The sequence below is a fragment of the Eptatretus burgeri genome, chromosome 2 (genome assembly GCF_056783735.1).
Source record: "Eptatretus burgeri isolate ZD-2024b chromosome 2, Ebu_testis_v1, whole genome shotgun sequence".
In the NCBI taxonomy this organism is placed as follows: domain Eukaryota; kingdom Metazoa; phylum Chordata; class Myxini; order Myxiniformes; family Myxinidae; genus Eptatretus; species Eptatretus burgeri.
In genome coordinates, this window is record NC_140962.1 from 36,152,927 (window position 1) to 36,173,540 (window position 20,614).

Here is a 20,614-nt window from a genome sequence, read left to right on the forward strand (position 1 = left end):
CAGAGAATGGCTGGAAGCTTCACAGAGGTCGATAACAAGTTTCATGGTTTCAAAGGGATTTCATCCCGCATGACATCTGTCAACACATGGATGACGATCTCACGGCAGTTGATGAAGTAGAAGAGAAATAAACATACAGCTCTTCACCTGAAGATTTTGAGTGAGATTCTGATTAAATTGAATATTGTTATTGAACCATCGATATAAATTTATCTGAACCAATCGTATTGGTTAAATGAGAAATATGGACAATGACAATAGTGTATGAAAACATTTAAAATGTGAAAAATTATTATTTATTAGATATGATGCTACATTTTACATCCAAAAAGATGCCGATGATGTGTGAAAAGTGGGAAAGGTGCTAACTTTGATTGATTTTGGCTCCCTTTGGTGTGTTTACCCAGAACGAGAGGTGGACGTGAACTTCAACCCTGTGCTGTGGGTCTCCCGGTGGCATTGTGCCTAAAATACATCAGTTTTTATAAACTCTATCGATAGCCCCATCACAAAATACCATCGAACCTAATGGCCTCAGACATAAGTTTAAACCCTTCTCATCTCTCGCTCTAAAATCAGTTCCAGTCGAGTATCAAGTCTGGCCAACCAGTTCTCCAGCCTATATAATTGTGATAAAAAGGCCATTTTGATAGCCGGCATGATATTCACCTCTGGTTGCCTTGATCAGGTGTAACCGACTCGGACATTGCCATTGGCTGGTCAGTTGTTGTTGAAAAGAGCAAGCGCTCTGTAGCATGCTACATGTTTATAGTATCACCTACACGTGGATTCCCACCATGCAATAATAAATCTGGTTGGAGGAAAATAAAGTAAAACATCAAAATAATCGATAAAATAGGGTGCGGAGAGGGCAAAAATAACATGGTGAAGATGACTGTAGCACTACACATAAATAATAAAGATATCGTACTTCGGTCAAGTATCCACTTTGTTCTATCTCTACTCAAAGATTAATCATTCACCTGTACATGCAATGCAAGAAGATCATTGGGCTGACAAGATGGCCTGGATTGGTTGAAGCCCTGGTTATTTACATTGGTTGGCCAATCAATGTGTGTATTACCTGTGCAACAATCAGGTAACGACATGCACTATTTTTTTTATGTCCCCGCTGATGAAGTCGCCGGAGGCATTATGTTTTCGGGTTGTCCGTCCGTCCGTGCTAATTTTCTCTGTTTTCTCTGCAACCGCTTATCCGATTGACATGAAATTTTCACAATAAGTGCGACCACTTATGTAGAATGCTTAATGATAATTATGATGTTATCGGTCACATAGTCTGGCAGCCAGAATTATTTAATATTTTGAATCTGGGTTCAGAGATTAGAATCAAACTTGGTACAAGTATGTACACTGATGTAATAATGTGGATGGAGGCACATCTGGTGACGTCGAAGAGTGCCCTTCTAGTTTTTACTTACAATGCATTCCATGAGTTGGTTTACAATTAGTCCACTGGTTGTTAGCTTTGTACACTACATTTAATCTTCATGTGTGATGTTTCGACATCAACGTATAGTATGCCACATTATCCTTTTGTGTTCAGTAACAAATTTTTATTGTAATTATTCTTCTATTTTTCTCCGTGCATTTCCGACAACCGATTGTATTATAAAATGGCTTGAATCTGCTCTACGGAAAGGTGATACCGAGTGGAAAAATAATGAATGACATAACCCTCACTGTTTGTCAATGGGTGATATCAGATAAGGATGATGTTCATTGAACCTCCTACCTGTGTTGGATGAATTTTGTTTCTCAACAGTCAATTAAACCTAATTATAACAGCACTTGTAACACTGGTAGACTCCATTAAGACCCAGTTAGCATGGATATAGATTATAGTAGTATCCTCAAGAAGCTACATCTCAAAATGTACCAAGCTTCAGTGATCTGAACTTTGAAAAGAGAGAGGAAAAAAAACAAAAAAAAATAAAAAAATAAAAACAAGTTTCAAATTGCCAAAGAAGAGATGAGCATGATGTCATCGCCATTTACAGTCAACAAATTGCCAACAATTATCAATGAAAAATGGGACATGTAATCTATGATAATAAAGTCATAAGGATGTTGCTATTTGTGCAATGAAGCAAACAATAGCTACATCTATTGGAGGAGGGTTTGCTTGCAAGTACACGAGGATTTTGGCATCTTATACCAGGTCAGTGGAAGCAATGTTGAGTTCAATAGTCGACAAGCATCCTCAAATGTTATTTGGCACAAATTCAAACATGCCCCCCCCCACCACCCTCCTCACCCCTCGCCAACTCAAATCCTAATTCACATTACTTTTCGTAGGGATCATGATTGAGACCACAAGAGCTTTGATAAATAAGAAAGTATGCTAGTACTTTCGATGTAGGGATGGCATGGAAAAAAAATGTCAGTCCAATTTACTACGCACAAAACTAAAGTTGGAGTATCTTCTCTAAAAAGTCACTAAGGCTACATACGAGAGCCTATCTGGTCTGTACAGTTGATTGTCGAGGCAGGGATCAGTTTTCAGTACTCCAGAACATGGCCAAAGCAAAAAAAGGCAAAAACTGAGATCGATCAAAACCAGAATATATTCTTCTTCATCATCATAATAATAATAATACGGGAATCATCACCTTCAGACGGCATATTTACAAGCTGCCTTTCTCAATGGCAATGACTCTGGTACCAATCGATAGAGTTTTACTTGGTGCAGCATCCTTTGCTATCGTAATTTTAATAACTTGAAAAGATTCCACGAAAAGTATTTAAAACTGCATTCCTTTGTAAAGTAATGGGAAGACAATAAAGGGGTGGGTGTGACTATAACTGTCAATCAACCTGATGGGGGTGGGGCCATGATACATATTTGCCCAAGGGCCAATCAGACCAATATGGGTGTGGTTAACAGTGGAGTATTATAATCATTGCTGTGTGTCAATAAAATACATAATATGAAAACGTGCTACCAAGAATGAGAGTACGTCTCAATACAGTACGTACTAATAATACACGTACGTGAACTATCGGGGATGCCTCTTCGTGACGGTTGTATCCCCCAATGGAAGTCAGGGGCCAAATCTTCCCCATTCTTCCCAACTGCCCAGATTAATCAGGGAAGCGCAGTCACAATCATAGCGCTGATCCATCCCCATGAAGCAGCCCATTCCCTCCACCCACTACTCTTCCTCTCCCCCACTCCACCCTAACATCTTGGATGCGAGGAATCTCTGGTTCGCTCGTGGGAGGTCGATAGACTGTCTCCGTGTCGCTGCTGTGTTTGTACAGCTGTTTGTTTGTCCTTTTACAGATATAACAGCCGAACAGACTCGTGGCATTCTTTCTGTAATGGAAATTAAATATTGTTCGGAAACTTCTTCCCAACACTTTTGCAGAAATTCCCACAAATGTGTTGCACTTGTAGGTTGCTTTGCTTTCACCCTTCTGCCCAGTTCATCCCAAACCAGCTCAATGGGGTTGAAGTCTGGAGATTGTGCTGGCCATTCCATGATTTGAAGCCTACCGTCTTGTTCTTTTCTTCCAAGGTAGCTCTGACATAGCCTGGAGGTATGTTTTGGGTCGTTATCTTGTTGTAGGATGAACCCCTAACCAACTAGGCGTAGACCAGAGGGTATTGCGTGACGCTGCAAAATGTTGTGGTAGCCCTTTTGGTTCAGAGTGCCAGTCACTCTGTGCAAGTCGCCGACTCTGGATCCAGCAAAAGAGCCCCAGATCATCACAGTTCCTCCTCCATGTTTGACAGTTGGTGTCCCACACTGAGGAACCATCCCTTCGCCAACTCAACGGCGTACAAAAACCCTGCGTGATGAACCGAAGATTTCAAATTTTGATTCATCGGTCCATCAGACCTTCTTCCAGTTTTCAGTAGTCCACTGGCGGTGCTCCATGGCCCAGGCATGCCTCTTTTTCTTATTTTGCCATCTTATCAATGGCTTTCTTACTGTCACTCGACCTGTCAAACCTGCAGCTCGAAGTCTTCTCTTCACAGTTGAAACTGAGACTTCCTGACTTCGACCAGTGTTGAGCTGTGCTTGAAGCTGCTGTCCTGTGAGCCGTGTATCATGCAAGCTGTTGACTCTCAGAAACTTGTCTTCTGATTGTGTTGTGGCTTTGGGTCTGCCAGACCTCTTCCTGTCAGTTTCCTTAGGTTTCCAAGTGCCTTTTGATGGTGTAGGAAACTGTACTCACTGACACCTTAGCTTACTTTGCAATTTCTCTAAAGGAAAGACCTACACTTTTTAGAGTTATAATGGTCTGTCTGTCTTCCTTTGTTAATTGTCTTTTTCTCACCATTATGATAACAATATACTACTTCCTGCAGTGCAATATTGTCCAAATAATGCTTCAGAGGGTGTAGCAATACAGTCTGTTCCAACACTGCTTTTATACAGACAGAGGGTTTGTAACCAATCAACAAAAGTTGGGACACCTGTAGGAATTGTTTGCATCAACTTTCAAGGCTTGATCTACTTCCATTGCTGCAGAACAGCTACAGTTGCTAACCTATTACTTGTTCCCTGAAAAGGGCCTTTTTTTAACAACTCTGAAATTTACATTATTTTTCAGTTTTTGGTAAGCTAAATGTTTGTTTTTTTTAACCTCTGGCAGTTTACCGCTTAGCTTTGTACCATTTCAAGTTATTCACTGGACTTGAACTGCTTAAATTTCAGTAAAAACTGAAAAATGGGGGTGTTCTAAAACTTTTGACCGGCACAGTATGTACAGCATCATTACAAAGTGAGCACGTTGATAAAGTTTGAACTAAAACATTTGCAAATTAGCAGTGGAACATAGTTAACTAAAAGGTCACACGGAGGAGGGCACACCTCTGCCACACAATAACTGATCCAGCAGAACATATCAGGCCAAGTAATTTTTGACACATCATGCTATATAAACACTTTTGACCCCATATCTCAAAGGTGAATAATTGTTTAAAAAGTAAATATTTCTCGAATCAGGATTTTCAGCAAAATCAAATCAAATCTTCCTTGTCACATTCTCAACCTGTCCACCAAGTTTCGTCCAAATCCGTCCACAACGTTTTGAGATACCGTGCTATTTATCGTTTTTGGCCTCATCTCTCAATGGTGAAGAATCACTTAAAATTTCAAGCAGACGATCCGGATCTTCAGCAACATCTAATCAGTTTGTTGTTGTTGTTACACACCCAACCTACCTCCCAAATTTAATCCAAATCCATCCACAACTTTTTGAAGTATCCTGCACACAAACAGACAAACTCCTCAGCCCACCTGAGCTCCTGACCACATACAAAGCTTTCGCCCGCAGCCTGATGGAGTACTGCTCTCCCTTCTGGGCTGGTGCTCCTGCCTCCAACCTTTCTCAGCTTCACGCTGTGGAAACCAAGACATTTCAGATCATTGGCATCTCCCGCAATGAGGCTGAGTCTTTGGGCCTCTCACTCTTTCACCGCAGGCAGGGCGGTGGCCTGACTGTCTTCTACCGTCTCCTATACGGTCTCGACCTCTGCTCTGTATGTGATTTGTCCCCACCATATTTCCGGATGGCGCTCAAGGTCCGCCAACAACCCCCTTCTGGTAAAACTACCAAAACCACGAATCACTGCTCACCTTCACTCTTTCATTCCTTTTTTCCCGTCTTTGGAATAAACTCCCACTCTCTGTTCAATCCCATTCTTCACTCCAGGTCCTCAAAACAGCTGTTCACCACCACCTCTGATCTTCCCCCATCCAAAACCTCGATCTTTTCTACCCCCGATAATCCACCCCAAACCCACATCCTTCAAATTCCCTGCTTTCCTTCTTGAAAGTCCCTGTAATGTCCATCTTGTGTACCCCGTGTTCCCCGTCGCATCCCTCTCCCTTCCACAGATCTCCTAATGTCTCTGTTCCCCACTGTTTTGTCCTTCCCACTTCCGCCCTCTTGTCTTATGCCCCTCTCGCCATGCATTGTGTGTTAGCTCTCATACAAGCCTCGACAAGGTATACAAAAAAACCCCCCAAAAAACACAAACAAACAACAACAAGATGTCATGCAGAGCACGATATTTGCAAAATCCACCCCTCCCCCCTCTAAAAAGGTTGCCATGGATACATCAAATTGTCCATTTCATCGAGATTAAAATTGACAGTCTTAATCAAAGTTCAGGTCAATCGGATGAAAATGAATTATTTTTCACATTGAAATTGATGATTTTAGAAGTTTGATCTTGAGTTGATTGATCTTTGACCTTTTGATCTCCAAAATAGTTTGTTTCCCAATTCAGTAATGTCATATGCAAATCTTGTTCAAATTCCAAGTCAAATCGGATGAAAAAATGACGATTTTAGAATTTTTTTTCCTCGAGATGACCTTTGACCGAAGATCTCAAAATCAATAGGCTTCTCAGTTGAGACTACCTCTACAACTTGGTAAAGGTTCATGAAGATCGGTTTTAAATTGTGACCTGTAGGTGATTGACAGACAGACAAAGACAATGACAGACAGACAGACAGACAGACAGAATAACAAAAATCAACTGACCAATATACTTGAAAAATCTTCGATTTTGCAAGTAACAAACAGGTGAAAACATAACCTCCTCCACTTTCGGTGGTGGAGGTAATAAAGGCGATCTTATCACGACTCTTGGCAAAACACTTTAGAACCAGAAATTTCCATTATATCAATTTAGTCAATTAATTAGCTTCAGCAAAGATTGTATTCTACTTCAAATTTCCCTTCTGTACCCAACACATTCCACCCGGGAGGGTGAGGGAGTGGGGGGCAGGGTTGCCCCCCAAAATAGGTATTTGCTATAATATTGGCTCTTTGGTACATTTTGCCGATTCCATCCCACATTGACTTCCTCCTCAGTATCATCCATAGAAAAGGGAAAAATTATATCGAAATTATGCGCGCGCACGCACAACCATTATTCAAAGAAAGATGTGGGGATGGTTTCACTTGATCATTTCTCATGACCATCCCTACCTTATGCCTGGTGTTGGCTTCATGGTTAGGGTGGTGGGTTTGGGATCCTTGGATCCTGAGTTCAAATCCCACTTGGGTGTTGAATTAATACCAGGTGGGGTTGACTCTGCCTGTCATCCTTCCGAGGCCAGCAAAATTAGTGCCAGCTTGCTGGTGTCCTGTGTCGGAGTGGCGACCCGTCCAGGATTGTGCCCAACAGCCAAGGAGACTGCTTAGGCAGCACCAACGCTCTGTACAGAGTCTGGACCCAATGGATGGATGGATGGTTCCCTACATTGTTGATCTACTTTTTGGAGGAACATCCCTATTCCCTGCATCCTCTGCATTTATAAAAAAAAAAAATGTTTTTATTGCATACTTTGGGTTGGCCTGAATGGTGTTATCGTTTGAAAATGTACTGCATGATTCTGCGATCATAGGTTAAAATTCCTGATACTGTACAAGATTTGGTATGAATGGAATATACTCGCAGGGACCCCTCCCCACCTATAGCCACTGAAAGTCCTCAACCCCTATTTCCCCCCCCCCAAAAAAAAAATTCTCAAACTCCCCCTCCCAACTCTACTCCGTACCCCCTTCTCCCACTCATGAAAGTGAAATGGCATTCTTACGTTGATCATAATAACATATTTAATATTGCGTCACCACGATCACCGAGTTTAAAGTTTGAAGTCTAATTCTTGCTTTTTAATCGCTTTTACCTCCTTTGCTCTCTCTCTCTCTCTCCTCCTCACTTTCGTTATCCATCTCTCTCGGGAAAAGTGAATTCTTGCAAAAAAAAAAAAAAAAATTCTGTAAAGCTCACTTGGCTGCACCTGGATGAGTTTGAGGGTCGTGGAGTAGTATCTGAAACCTGAATCCCATCCAGGTTCCTCCTGATGACTCCATCTTTCCTCTTTACTTTTTCGGGTCCCTTCTTGGTCTTCCGTTTCATCATCTTACTTGGAACCTCCTTATCATGACTCGTCAATAAACGGCTATCTCAGTATTCTGGTGTATTTTGTGTCACTGACAATCTCTCGAAAAGCGTGGTAAAACAAACAAATAAATAAATAAATAAAGATTTTAAAAATGCTTTTCGTTATTTTTATTTTTATAAAAATAACGTTTATTTATTTAGTTATATAAAAATTTTAAAAATGATTATTTGCACCACATTATATGTAAATTACATGTCCATGCACATATGAAATATAGTTTGTTTGTAGATCCTGTATTTGCACACAATTTAGCCCGATTCTTTCCTCCGCAAGGGTTGCAATCAAAACGGACCGTTCGTTCTTTTATGTTCGACAACACGTTCAGCTTTTTAATGTACATAAACTCAGCAGTCATCTTGGTTGTACGACAGTTTCAAAAGCACACCAGAGGCCCGAAGCCTCCTTGAGTCATAAATGTTTACTGAATGCCTGCTATTTTCAACATTGTCTATGTCACAATCAACGGACGTCTGTCAACATTGAACAAGAGCATGTACACACACACACACACACACACACACACACACACACACACACACACACACACACACACACACACACACACACACACACACACACACACACACACACACACACACACGAACTACTCGTCAAACTTGCCTAGCTAATTGCAGACAGCCTCCTTTATATTAATGCTATCCTAAAAGTGGTGTTCACACAAGAAATCCTTCAGTCGGCCAAAGAGACGGACGTCTGAAACGACAATATCCAGCAGAGCTGTAAGCGGGATATGGGGGCGGCACAGTCTATCGGAGAGATGCAATCGTCGCAGTGGTGTGCAGGTTGACGAGCTGTCAAGATGAAGCATCACATCGGACATGTAGCAATGAGAATGGGCTCCATGTCTGTCCTTCTCACTTTCATCAATGTCTTGATATGCAGTTCAGAGATTATAGTGGCACTCCGGCTAACCTTGACAGGCAAAACATTTCCCCTGTCCGAAAACACAGTGGCTAATACATCTCAGGCTGAGTAGAGGGTTGAGTTTTGAACTTCCTTTGCGATGCCACTCCATTAACTGACACTTGGTTTCTGATTGGAAATGGTATACGTATACCCACATCTCGTCTCCTGTCGTGATGCGTGGAAGAAATGCTTCAAAATGCTTGAGCAGTTCAATACAGATGGTCTTCCGATTGTCCTTGTGGACATCCTTCAGTATTTGGGGCACCCATGTGCCCCGAACTGTGCTCACATCAACGGTGGTGACAATACACATGTTCACGTCGAAACTTACAGGATGTACTCCCTCTGCAGTAAAAAAAAAAACAAACAAGCTTCAATCAATCACACCTCTGCTTTAAAAAGCAGAGGTGTGATTGAGGTTGGCAAGTTAGTTTAGCCGAGTAGTGTGGAGTTGTCACATAACCGCCCGTGGAAGCAACTTTTTTCCCACGCAGCCGCTGTCTCCTGAGCAGAGGGATGTGGTACTGCACGACGTAATATGGAGTCATCCGCAAAAAGGAAGAGAGTGTTTTGAAGAACAATGGAGATGTTATTTATATAGATGAGAAACAAGACTGGGAACAAACACTGTCTTGGGGACATCCATACTCTAATGGGGCAGCAGGGGGGGGGGGTTCCATTGATGGCACCACATTGATTGTATGTCAGGTCAGAAATCCACAAAGGAAAGCACCAATTATTAATGTAAGCCTTCTATGCTTCAGGCAGAGAGCTTGGCAAGCAAAGTATTGTGTCAGTCAGACTGTATCGAATTCCTGAGATATGCCCACAGCGATTGTCTTCACCACTTGTTTGAGAATGAGGGCCTCCAACCATTGCTGAGAAAGAGGAGTCGAAGAATGTCGAGAGTTAAGTAACTGGGACAGAATCCAAACTGATGCTCAGAGATCGGATTGTTTGAAAAATAGGAAAAACATGACGTCAGAAACGATTCCATGACTGCATAAATAATTGGAAGCAAGCTCACTGACCCATAGTCGGTCGGGTCTGTTTGTGCACCCATCTTGTGGACATGAGTAATGTTTTCCGATTTCCGTGCAGACAGGAGGCAGCCAAAGGCAAAGGGAAGACCGAGTATGGCAGACAAAGGCGAAGCAAGAACGACAGAGCCCGATTTGAGAAGATATGACGCCATCTGCGTAAACATCTTCGGGATCAGAACACAGCCATTCAGGACATGTGCTTTGAGGTCTTTACGATTCAAAACGTTCATGACATCCAAATCTTCGTTGAGAGATCATCTCCGGGCGGCTCCGGTAGCTCTCGTAGTTACAATGGCCACACGGGCTTGCCCTTTGATCAAATGTGAGGTCAATAATTGGTGCACACCTTGCACCAACCTCATTGAATTTTAAAAGGGAATGAATTGCTTCCACGCTTCCAGTGGTGACACAAGGGCTGGCAGGGCGGCCTAGACGTTGCACTGGGTGTCCCGTCTACCGGCATTAGTGGGGGGAGGTTAAAGATCTCACAGTGTTCTTCGCAAGGAACAGGCAAGCTGTTGCTCACCTATTCTTCGACAGCTCGCCTCCTCATACATCCTTGAACAAAATACAAATTCATTATCTAATCCACAGGGGCCACTGCATCAACAGCACAGCTGTGCATCCAGTAGTTGGTGGACGTTAAAGATCCCACGGTTCCCTTCAGAGTATACGAGATATCATCAGCATCCTTGCCAAATTACAAATTCCTGTCCTGACGTCCTGCGTCAGAGTGGCCACCTGCCCAGGATTATAAACCGAGAAATTGCTTCGGCAACGACGACACTTTGTATAGAACACGGTTCATGTTCATCATCTTATTTCAATAATGACATCCAATTCCTCTCGAATTTAACACGTAGGAAATCCCCCCAAAAACCAGCTATTGCTGGAGTGATGCCAAGTGGTTGCACATTTGAATGCTCAAAATGAATAAATAAATAAATCATTCACTTACCAATTCACAGCCGTTTTTCAACTCGACGCAACACTGAAACCCAACCGTACTCTATGTGAAAGGCATTCACACCTCACTGAACACAGCGGAGAGTTTCCTGTGAATTTCAGCTCATAAATTGATGTTTGTCTCCACAAGGATCGCACCTCTGTTTCGCAGCACCATTTGTCGAAATTGTGCACAATCTCCACTTTCCACAGAAAGATTTGACCCAATGTTGATGTCTCTTCCTTTGTAACAGTCTCAGGGTCGACAATATCATTGTACAAAATTTACATGTTGTACGATCAAAGGTTCACATGAACTTTGCGAATAAGCCAAAGAGAACCTTCTTTTGAAAATCTGCCAGTTGGATGAAGTCTGGCACATAGTTGCATGTTCCTTAAGTCTGTTGGAATATACGTTTCCGACTCTAACTCGAACCTAAAAACATAGATGTTTAAAAAAAAAAATTTCCACATTTGAATTGAACATTCAAAACACGCCAACCCGTACCACCGTCCTCCAGCATCATGCGGTTTGGTGGTTTGCTGGTAGTCATACATGTTGCAAGGTGTCATATAAGAAATTGGATATCGACGTATCCTGAATTACTCACACTCAGGAACATCAAATGGACCGACAGGAGAGAAAAATGGAGCTCAATACAAGCCCTTTGACCAAAATGAGGTTTTAACAACGGTGATAATTACCTCCACCACTGAAGGTGGATGTAGGTAATGCTTTCACCTGTTTGTCCGTCTGTGAGCAGGATATCTCAAACTGTGATGGACGGACTCAGACAAAACTTGGTGGACATGTTGGATGAGCAACAAGGATGAATATATTTCCTTTTGATAAGGCCTAAGTCACATTTGCCACGGCGGCCGTGGGGTCTACAAAATCTACGGCCACTAGCAATTATACGGCGGCCGCAGTATTTCCACGGTCACACAATGTAGCAGTCACATATGTTTTTATTTTTCGGGGAGCTGCACGGCGTATTTATAAATTGTGGAGACCAACAACGTGGGGGTGCCGTACGGTCTTTGATTTGATGTCGCACGGTGACCTTAGGGCGTCCCTGCGGCGGCCATAGAATTTTCAAGGCAGACGCAAGGTAGCCTCTAGGTGCCCGCAAGGCGACCGCAGGGGGGCCCTAAGGCGAGCGTGCAGCCAGACGGACGGTAACAAGTGGGTTCTTTTTTCTTTTTTTTCCCAGTTCTTTTGTTTCGGCTTATCAAATTGCTACGGTGAACGTAGAAATGAAAAAAGTTATAACTCCACGGTATAATTCCACGGCGACCTTACGGCCTGTAAAATATAGCCAAACGGCGTAGGGCCACCCTGAGGCCACCGCAGAAACTCTGCGGCCGCCGCACGTTTCTGTCAATTCAGAGGGCGTACGACCGCCGTATGCTCGCCGTAGTGCAAATGTGACTTCGGCCTAAATATCTGGATCCGGATATGAGAATTAAAAAAAAAATTCAAGTGATTCTTCGTAATTGAGACATCGCGCCAAAAACTATGCACAGCATGATATTTCAAAAGGTTGTGGACGAGTGATGACACAACGAGGAGGACGAGTTGGTTCGGTGACAAGAACAAGTCGATTTGATTTTGGTTCAGCTCCGGATTCAGATCCGTCCCATCAGTGGGATACAAAATGTAAACTATTCAGCCGAGTGACGGTATGTGCTCTACCGAATGCTGTTCTAGTTTGAAATGTGCCCTTTGCTGTACTTGTATCGACGATGGATTGCATCAATAACTCAGTAACATAATGTACACCTTCACATTATTTTTCAAGGACAGTCCGTCAAAAGGCCTGGTGTTGGCGCAGTGGTTAGGGCAGTGGCTTGGGACCCAAAGGTCCTGAGTTCAAGCCCCGTTGGGACACTGAATATATATATATATATATATATATATATATATATATATATATATATATATATATATATATATATATATATATAAATATATATATATATATATATATATATATACCAAGTCGAAAACACCAGGGGGTTGACTCAGCCTGCCATCCTTCCGAGGTCGGCGAAATGAGTACCAGTAGTACTGGGCCCGGTGTATGCCCTGGTTAGAATAGGTGCACCATATCCCTGTGTGTCGTAAGAGGCGACCAGGGTTGCGTCAGGAAGGGCATCCGGCGTAAAAACCTATGCCAAATCATTATGCGGACAACAAAACGAATTTCCATACCGGATCGGTCGAGGCCCGGGTTACCAACGACCGGTACCGGTGGTCAGCCGGGTACCAGTGGAAATTGTGCTACTACTGGGCGAAGGAGGCGAAGGAGACGGGGAAGGCGAGTCCGGAGGCAGTGGGAGAGGGGGAAGGGTAGAAGTGTGGAGGTGAGAGTTGGAACTCTGAATGTTGGGACGATGACTGGCAAAGGGCGAGAGTTGGCTGATATGATGGAGAGAAGAAAGGTGGACATACTGTGTGTACAAGAGACCAAGTGGATGGGGTGTAAGGCTAGGAGCATTGGAGGTGGTTTCAAACTGTTCTACCATGGTGTGGATGGGAGGAGAAATGGTGTCGGGATAATCCTGAAGGAAGATTATGTCAAGAGGGTATTGGACGTAAGGAGAGTGTCTGACCGAGTGATGAGTGTGAAGTTGGAAATTGAAGGGGTGATGATGAATGTCATCAGTGCATATGCCCCACATATGGGGTGTGAGATGGAATATAAAGAAGATTTCTGGAGTGAGTTAGATGAAGTGGTGGAGAGTGTATCCAAGGATGAAAGAGTGGTGATTGGAGCAGATTTCAATGGGCATGTTGGGGAAGGGAATGAAGAGGATGAGGAGGTGATGGGGAGGTACGGTCTCAACAAGAGAAATGTGGAAGGGCAAATGGTGGTAGAGTTTGCAAAAAGAATAGAAATGGCAGTGGTAAATACGTATTCCAAGAAGAAGGAGGAACACAGGGTGACATACAAGAGTGGAGGAAAGTGCACACAGGTGGATTACATCTTTAGCAGGAGATGCAACCTGAAAGAGATTAGTGACTGTAAGGTGGTGGCAGGGGAGAGTGTAGCTCGACAGCATCGATTGGTGGTCTGTAGGATGACTTTAGAGGTGAGGTTGAGGAAGAGAGTGAGGGCTGAACCAAGGACCAGATGGTAGAAGCTGAAGGAGGAAGACTGTTGCGTGAAATTTACGGAGGAGGTGAGACAGGCATTTGATGGTGGTAAAGATGGGTGGGATGATTGGGCAACAACAGTAGAAGTTGTGAGGGAGATAGCGAGGAAGGTACTTGGTGTGACATCTGGACAGACGAAGGAAGATAAGGAGACTTGGTGGTGGAATGAGGAAGTACAGGAAAGTATAAGGAAGAAGGGGTTGGCGAAAAAGAAGTGGGATAGTCAGAGAGATGAAGAAAGTAGGCAGGAGTACAAGGAGTGGGGCGAATGGCAAAAAGATTGGTGGCAAAGGCTAAGAAAAAGGCATATGACGAGCTGTATGAGAAGTTGGATACAAAAGAAGGGGAAAAGGATTTATACCGATTGGCAAGACAGAGGGACCGAGCTGGGAAGGATGTGCTGCAGGTTAGGGTGATAAAGGACGCAAATGGGAATGTGCTGACGAGCGAGGAGAGTGTGTTGAGAAGGTGGATGGAGTACTTTGAGGAGCTGATGAATGAAGAAAATGAGAGAGAGAGAGAAGGTTGGAAGAGGTGGAGATAGTGAATCTGGAAGTGGGGTGGATCAGTAAGGATGAAGTGAGGACTGCTATGAAGAAGATGAAAAGTGGAAAGGCGGTTGGCCCAGATGGTATACCAGTGGAGGCATGGAAGTGCTCAGGAGAGATGGCAGTGGGGTTGTTAACCAGATTGTTTAATAAAGTCTTGGAAAGTGAGAGGATGCCGGAGGAGTGGAGAGTAAGTGTACTGGTTCCGATTTTCAAGAATAAGGGTGATGTGCAGAGCTGTGGAAATTACAGAGGGATAAAGTTGTTAAGCCACACCATGAAGTTGTGGGAAAGAGTAGTGGAAGCTCGGTTGAGAGGAGAGGTGACGATCTGTGAGCAGCAATATGGGTTTATGCCAGGAAAGAGCACCACTGATGCGATGTTTGCTTTGAGAATGTTGATGGAGAAGTATAGGGAAGGCCAGAAGGAGTTACATTGTGTGTTTGTGGATTTAGAGAAAGCTTATGATAGGGTGCCAAGAGAGGAGCTGTGGTATTGTATGAGGAAGTCGGGAGTGGTGGAGAAGTATGTGAGGATCGTGCAGGATATGTATGAGGACAGTGTGACAGCGGTGAGATGTGCGGTAGGAATGACGGACCGGTTTAAGGTTAAAGTGGGATTGCACCAAGGATCGACTCTGAGCCCTTTCCTGTTTGCAATGGTGATGGACAGGTTGACGGACGAGATCAGACTGGAGTCTCCATGGACTATGATGTTCGCAGATGACATCATGATCTGTAGGGAGAGTAGGGAGCAGCCTGAAGCGAGCCTTGAGAGGTGGAGGTACGCACTGGAGAGAAGGGGAATGATAGTCAGTCAGAGTAAGACGGAGTACATGTGCGTAAATGAGAGGGAGGGTGGTGGTATGGTGCGGTTGCAAGGAGTTGAGGTGGGGAAGGTGGATTGGTTTAAATACTTGGGATCAACTGTCCAAAGTAACGGAGAGTGTGGGAGAGAAGTGAAAAAGAGAGTGCAGGCAGGATGGAGTGGGTGGAGAAGAGTTGCAGGAGTGATTTGTGACAGAAGGGTAGCTGCAAGAGTGAAGGGGAAAGTATATAAGACGGTAGTGAGACCAGCTATGTTGTATGGTTTGGAGGCGGTGGCGCTAACAAAAAGACAGGAAGCGGAGCTGGAGGTGGCAGAGTTAAAGATGCTGCGATTCTCGTTGGGAGTGACGAGGATGGACAGAATAAGGAATGAGTATATTAGAGGGACAGCGCAGGTAGGACGGTTTGGAGACAAAGTGAGAGAGGCGAGATTGAGATGGTTTGGACATGTGCACAGGAGGGAAACGGAGTATATCGGGAGAAGGATGTTGAAGATGGAGCCGCCAGGCAGGAGGAGAAGCGGAAGGCCAAAGAAGAGGTTCATGGATACGGTGAGGGCGGACATGCCGGTGGTTGGAGTGTCAATGGAAGATGTGGAGGATAGAGCGAAATGGAGACGGTTAATCCGCTGTGGCGACCCCTAACGGGAGCAAGCCGAAAGAGGAAGAAGAGAGTCCGTCAAAAGACAGTTTCTCTTAGGAAGTCAACATCACAAATCATTTCAACGTTGCATCAAGAACCTTGCCAACACCAACAAAACAATCATGCACGAAGATGGACGAAGATGAGCCAAAACCAAGTGCAATCTCCCACATATGCGTGCAAAAGTAGTTTGGTTTGGAAAATCAGTGTGGAATATAAAACTTGGCTTTGATCATCAGCTGCGGAGTCCAAGCATTTTACCGGTGAACTCTGTGGTTCCCCCAAAAAAAAAATTAAGAACTTCTGGAAAAAGATGAAAAATGAATCATATGCCAGAAAAAATAAAAAAGAATGAGGGACAGATAGCAACCGGTACTGGGTGTGGTGACTAGTATGTACGCTAGGGACACGACTTTTAAATCAGCTCATCCAAAGGGTTTGGAAATGGAAGCGTGGAGGTTCCTTGCCAAATACTACAAGGGTCCTCATGGTTATATATATATATATATATATATATATATATATATATATATATATATATATATATATATATATATATATATATATTTTAAAAATCCTTTGGCCTTCCACCATTTGCAAAATCTAAAACACTCTCGCATTTCAACTCAGTCAATGCAAGCTCTCTGAAAGAAATGAGTTCATCACAACCTCTCGAGATAATAATGCACACGAACACATATATATGACTGCAACAGGTGGACAAACATTTGGTGCTTATTGCTGCAATGACTCAACTGAACTTGGTGCTTGAAAACTTATGACTTTCTTTTTAGCTCACCTGGAACGTAGTTTTTAGGGAGCTTATCGGATGGCGTGTCGACAATCCCTCCGTCCGCAAACACTTGCAACTGCTTCTCTGAAACGACACACACAATTTCGATAACACTTGACCACAGCCTTCATCTCCCATGATGTACCAAAGTTTGTTCACACCATTAAAAAAAAAATTAATAACAATAATAATAATTGGGGTCTTGGGGAGTCTACAGGGGGTTGTCCCCAAAATAGGTATTTGCTTTCTTCTCAGAATCTACACACTTCCAATGAAACTTGACCACAACCTTCATCACCCGTGATGTACAAAGTATGTTCATATGGCAATAGAAAACACAGGGTCTAAGGGGTTCTATGGAGTGGGGGGTGGGGGGTGGTACAGGGGGTTACCCCCTCAAAATGTGTCTTTGCTTTATTCTCAAAAATCACACGCAACTTTGATGAAATTTGACCACAACCTTCATCACCTGTGATGTACCAAAGTTTGTTCGCGGCATTAAAAAAAATATATCCAAGAGGTATTTACTTTGTTCTCTGTCAAATGAGGCGCCGCGAGGAGAGTGATGTCAGGGACACATCGGCCATTTTGGAGTTAATGCCATATAGCACTATTTTAACCCTTCCCCTATCATCCGAGCCTATCATCATCATCATATCATTAAAAAATGTCGCTTACATCACTCCTCCTCGTGGGGCCTCAAATATTTTGTGGGTCATCCACACCGACCAGTGGTTCCCTGGTTTTCTTATCCAGCCACAACTTGGCGAGTGCCCAGGGGTATTTCCCCTATTTTCTAGCAACACCAAACTTTCAACGATAACATATATATGTGTATATGTATATATATATATATATATATATATATATATATATATATATATATATATATATATATATATATATTTATACATTCATATACATATATATTGTTAGGGCTGTGGAAATTCGCAAACCACCATTCAGGGCCCGTATGTGAGATAACTCTAAGTACATGTGTAGTTAGCCCCAAACCCGTTGTTTAGAGGGAATTTATGCGATTCATTCGGGCTGCGACGCTTTGAGACAGCCATTTTTCTGTTCTATCTTTATTTTGAATCAACCGCCATAACCATCAAACCACCACCAAAAACCCTCCACCACCCTCACCTCTCTCCTTCTACGGCCATTCCCACACCACCTGTGAACACTGAGCATCGGGCTGTCTTGGGCTCGTTCAAAATACGCACCGAGCCGCGAGTGCAAATAGTGGCCTTTCCGAGGGAGAATTCGGATCAAGAATGCTACACGTCCACTTCTGATCCGTCCAATCAGCAAGCGCGGAGCGGCTTGGCCCCACCTCCAGGCACGTCCGTGTGAAATCGAAATATGCAAATTCTAGGATCAGGGGAGGTTCACGCCCACTTTTCCTCCATCCAATGGGCGAGCGTGGCTCCGCCTCCGAGCTCATCCTGATCCGGAAATTTGCATATTGTTTCTCCTGCCGGCCTATAAAACACCGAGCGCAGAGGCAGAGAGGAGAGTTTTGGTAAGAGAGTCATCGGGCGGAGTGCGGCAGCGGCGGAGTGTGGCAGAGAGTGGAGTCGGGTGGCGAAGGCATCGAGTTGGGTTCTGCAGTCGGCTGAGGAGAGTTGGGGGAAGAGGCCAAGGAGCTCGGGTCCGAGGCGAGAAGGACGGCGGTCGGCGATCACTCGTCGCGGGACCTAAGCCAGCCAGCCATTCTCCCTCCCCCAGAGCATCAACAATTCCCCCTTTTCCCCCGTGCTGAGATAGTGCAACAAAGGGGGCCCCGTTCTAACCCCACTCCAAACGTCGCGCCAACGAAACCCGTGAAGGAGCACGGAGTCTGGGCACAGCCACGCGGCCACGTCTACGGCTCGTCCGCCAACGTGCCACGAGGACGCAGGGAGGACCCACCCGGTCTCGCGGACCTGGCCGCTCTTTCAGGTCCCGTGCACATATTGGCCTACAGGCCCGTCTGCCCCCTTGTCTATGAGGGTGGCTTCTTTCCTTTGCTTTTGAGTAAATGTGTGTTGGCGCCGTGTCTTGTAAAGTAGAACTGTATAAGTGTTGCCGTGTGTACGCGTATTCGGTTGTAACTCTGCGTCGTTGCTTCTTTTGTTTTCCTGATATAGGTGCATTCTGACTGTTTGGCTGTATATATGTGCTTTCCGTGTGTCGCATAATTAATGTGCATTGTGTGAACTGTTTTCCCGTTTCGCTTCGTCTTTTCTTTATTGACCCTCCATCCTGCTTCACGTAAAAGGGTTCGTAGTGGGCTTAAAACGCCCGATAATTAATCAGAACCGTCGAGGCCGATGATAACACCGCTTGGTTATCCCGATAGCACGGAACGGACCGCTTAAGCAGTTCGTGTCCGGAGTCGACCTGTGGTGAGGTATGATCGCCTGGTCGACTTTCCGCGCAGGTACTTATTAAGGGTAGATCGAATTTGGCAAGCAACCTTATCCTGTGCGGGTGGACAATTGGCATGGTCGTGGTGGGGTTAAACCCCCACCTGTGACGAGCTCCCGGCGTTGTTCCAAGAGGGTCACGACAGAATTGTCCGTCTCGGTGGGCGAGGCGGCCGGCATTCGAGTCGAGCGGCTGATTGCACGCCGGCGGGCGCAAATTCGCAACAATATATATATATATATATATATATATATATATATATATATATATATATATATATATATATATATATATATATATATATATATATATGTCATATAATGTGGCCACAAAGTACATGGAACATGGAACTCTGGAGAGAGAAAAAAACAGGTAAGACAATGTCACACATTGTATACCTGTGGGCATGCAAGCACAGCCAAGACCATGACTATACAGCTGCACACACGCACACAAGTGACACCATCTCCACACACACTCACATCACACCACCCCCACATGCACATCACAGAACCCCCACACTCACGCACATCACAGAACCCCCACACTCACACTCACATCACATAACCCCCACTCACACTCACACTCGCATCACATAACCCCCACTCACACTCACATAACCCCCACACTCACACTTACATTCACACCACATAACCCCCACTCACACTCACATCACCCCCCACTCACACTCACATCACCCCCTCCCACTCACACTCACATCATATAACCCCCACTCACACTCACATCACATAACCCCCACTCACACTCACAGAACCCCCACACTCACACTCACATCACTCCACATCACCCCCACACTCACACCACATAACCCCCACACACACTCACATCACTCCACATAACCCCCACTCACACTCACATCACCCCCACTCCCACTCACACATCACTCCACACGTGCTCGCACCAACACACATCGAAGTGCAGCGCGCACACAGCCAAGTACAAACCACATTGTAATCGGAGCTCAATGTAATCTGGTGGTCACCACGTGTGTAACCGCAGGTGTAACCAGTAACCACGTGTGTAACTGTGTGTAACCACGTGAGTATTATTCGTGCAGTTCACGTGAAAACACCAAACCAAGTTATCCAAAGGACGTTTTCTCACGAACCCGAACTGATCATCCGCAACATGTGTGGCCCGGAGAGTCGCGGGGCGGTGATTCCGCCGTTCAACGTGTTCAACAACACCGGAACCAAGTACACCGGAACGGAGGGAGCACTCACCGATAAAAACAAACCACACACTCAACCACGAACACACATCACCAACACCGTCATCGCCTTCGGCTCATCCAACACTCCATCCCATGTGTGGTTCAGCCTGAAGGAATCCCCGCGG

At 44.4% G+C, this 20,614-nt stretch overlaps 1 protein-coding gene across 4 annotated transcripts in view; it reads right to left on the reverse strand.

The window, feature by feature from the left end:
* LOC147031804 (phospholipase D1-like) overlaps positions 1 to 20,614 on the reverse strand; it is a 204,162-nt gene that overhangs the window by 183,319 nt on the left and 229 nt on the right. For all 4 annotated transcript variants that reach the window (XM_085867743.1, XM_085867750.1, XM_085867745.1 and 1 more), the window contains exon 2: positions 16,847 to 16,930. The gene's annotated coding sequence lies outside the window, so the exon portion shown is untranslated. The remainder of the gene's footprint in view (positions 1 to 16,846; positions 16,931 to 20,614) is intronic.